This window comes from Crocodylus porosus, unplaced genomic scaffold (assembly GCF_001723895.1).
Source record: "Crocodylus porosus isolate Cpor-Errol unplaced genomic scaffold, CroPor_comp1, whole genome shotgun sequence".
Lineage (NCBI taxonomy): Eukaryota > Metazoa > Chordata > Crocodylia > Crocodylidae > Crocodylus > Crocodylus porosus.
The window spans coordinates 10,047,818-10,050,963 of NW_017728925.1; positions in this window are offsets into that span (position 1 = coordinate 10,047,818).

Genomic DNA, 3,146 nt, shown 5'->3' on the forward strand with positions numbered 1-3,146 from the left:
TTTATGCCCTGCCTGGTTCAATCTAATCACAGTAGCCATGCTACCTGGTGCAAGAGAAGCCTGAAAGGAAGTGCTAGGGAAGCAAGCAGAAGAAAGCAGATTCTCTTCCCAAGCCTCCAAGAAAGAAGGAAAAAGGGAGAAGAAAAGATCTGCAGAAATGGTGGCAAAGTGTCTTGAGATTTTCACTCTGAGCCTGTCAGTCACCATGAATGTTACTTTGCAAGCTGCACAAAGCACTTCACCTTTTACTGTTTTGCAGGTGCACTCAGGTAAAGGAGGATATGGCATATGTGCATGATATCAAAGCTCCAAATGGTCAGTAATATTGCCACAGCATCAGTCTGCCCAGTCAGTTCTGTGATGATTCCAGTCATACAAATCATGGCCTGCAAAGTTGGAGCCCCAAATTTAGGTATGAAGGAAACTGAGGTCTGATATCAAGTAGAACTGCGGGTGCTTATTACCTCTCAGAATAAGACGCTTAATTTTCTGCTCATGTAAAAGCTGGTGCACAGGAATGGTGTCTGCAAGGGGCAGTGTAGCAGGCTTTGTGATTGTACAGCATTGCCTTTCTAGATGACTTACACACCTGCTGTACCAGTAGTTAAATAAAAAGAACAAGTGATGATCCTTGGAGAAATGATCTTACAAAGAAAAAAGGACATTTCCAAACAGGAATGGAAGAGAAAAACCAAGATTATTTCTAGGCTAGTAAGTGCTGCCTTGGAACAGATGAATGAAGGAAAAGAGGAGGAAAAGGGAGACCTTTTCTTTAAGATGGTTTAAAAATCTAGGGCCATACTTTCAAATGAGTCCCTAAAACTGTACCTTCACATAAAGATGCCCCTGCTTGCAGCTCCATCTACCGATGTGCTAACAGGCAGCGTGGATGCACTAGTCAGAGCAGCAGAGACTTCTTATGCCTGAAGAAAGGTGATTGTGCCCAAAAGCTTGCTAATAACTTTTTTTCCCCAAATACTCAGTTAGTCTAATAAAAGATATTACATCTACTCAAAGAACCTTGCCTGCCTTTGTTGGGACAAATGCACTTATGCAAATAGACCTGTCAACTACGTGGCTATTGCAGTTTAAAAGACTCTTTTTGAAAAACACATCCTTTAAAAAGTCATCCAGTAGAGCAAATGCCAGCAGGCTGCCCTTCTGCAGGAGAGATCCAGGTGTATTGACAATACACTCAGACCCCAGTGGAACAGTACACCAGATCCCATGTAAAGATTAGTCACTTTTATAATTGCCATTTGTGTGTCCTGCTCACTAAGAATCTCCTTTTCAGAGACCCTGAGCCCTATGGGTCCCAGCCTTTAGCCGGAGCTGTGAATGCTCAGAATTTCTCAGTCAAACTACAGAGGAACCTCGCATGCTCTTCACAGATTTGTTCCCAGGATACTTCTACAATCCAAGGAAAGAATCTAAACTTTTAAAAGATCAGGGATGGGGATTGCCAAATGGTTATCAGCATAGGAGAGTATCTTTATATCACTAGTGAATAACATAGACATGCAAGAGGGATGTTTTTGCTATGCATGCACGGATTTAAAAAGTGTCTGTTCTGAAATTAAATGCGTTTGATCAGATGTTCCCGGCTATTCAGGAGAAGAACTTCTGTCCCTAGAAACGATTAACATAAGAACAGTTATCTGGAACGGGCACATCCCCCAAGTTCTTGTTTCTGCCTGTGTTGCTTTGTCAGTCAGGAATATATAGTGAAATAACTGCTCCATTCCCCTTCAGCTCTGAAACAGGACACAGGTAGAACCCACCTCACACTCCTCCCTTTTACAAAAACCTTCAACAATGGCAAATATAGTTGAAAGCAGATTAAATTAAATTTATCCCCGGTGTAGCTCCACTGACATCAGGATTTAAGCAAGGTAATGAATACATTTAATTTTTGTAGCCCAGCGGGAAAGTTTTTTTTGACACACATGCATCTAGATGAATAAGTGACTATTTTAAGATCCATAGATGAGTTCCCTGTGCATTTCAAATGCAGAGAGGCAATGCAAAATAGTAACTAAGTCTATGTTACATCCATGGGGACTGAAAACAGTAAATAGAAGTTACTTGGGGCTATCGTGGGAAAGGCATCATCAAAATAGTATCTGAATTCATATCCTGTGGACATTATCTATCCATCTATTGATGGTATTCAACAAGAAATACTGCAAAAAAGTTTATGCGTTAGCAGGCTGAAGAAGAGGCGGTAGCATCCCGATGCTTCCTGTACAAACGGTTTGGATAACAAAGTACTGTATATAGGCAAGTAGTCAATGCCCCATTGGTTCCCAGCTGGCTGGTTATGGACTGGGTGGATCACACAGGAAAACAGCAGAACCCAGCAAATATCTATATAGACAGATAAATAGATCTAGATGGATGGACAGATGGATATATCTAGATATATTTAATTTGTATCCACAGCCACATTAGCAAAAATTAATGCTAAATCCAAGCGTCCAGAACCATAAGTGGCCCTACTACCGGCAAACATCCTCCACCCGTACCTGGGGCTTCAGATGTTTCCAGACCTTTGGCAGGCATCCTACTTGCAGGCCCAAGCCCGGAGGCTTGGGGTTCGGATGCCCCTGAGTTTTGCTTGTCCTCAGCCATATGGCCCTCGGAGCAAGCAGGGGAGGAGACTCCCACTTCGCAAACTGGGCTTAACGCCACTTCACCTCGGCGGGTCCTGATCTGCGCCAGAAGAGCAGTTCTCCTGCGATGCACTTCAGGAAAACTGCCTTCTTGGACCCAGATATGTGGCATTTCCCCTGCCAGGTGAAGAGGCCACAAGGCTCGTCCTGAGATCTAGCAGAGGCCCGGGGTTAGGTCAACTTAACAGCAGACACCCTCTTTTACAGAAGGCGTGAATGAGGCTCTCAGAAGACAGCCACCACAGGAATTGCACTCAAGCAGCCCAGACCCACAGGCATCCTCAGCAGGCAGCAAGTGGCTCCAGCGTCCAGGCAGAGGCACACTGAGCTAGGCGGCGCGGGGACGTGAGGCACCAGGAGCCCCTAGCGTCCGTGGCTCCCCGGGGCAGGCTCAGTCAGGCCTGGGAGCAGCCGGGCGGAGGCCGCGGCAGGTGGCTCGTGTTGCCCCCTCCGTAAGATGGAGGCGGCGCGGGC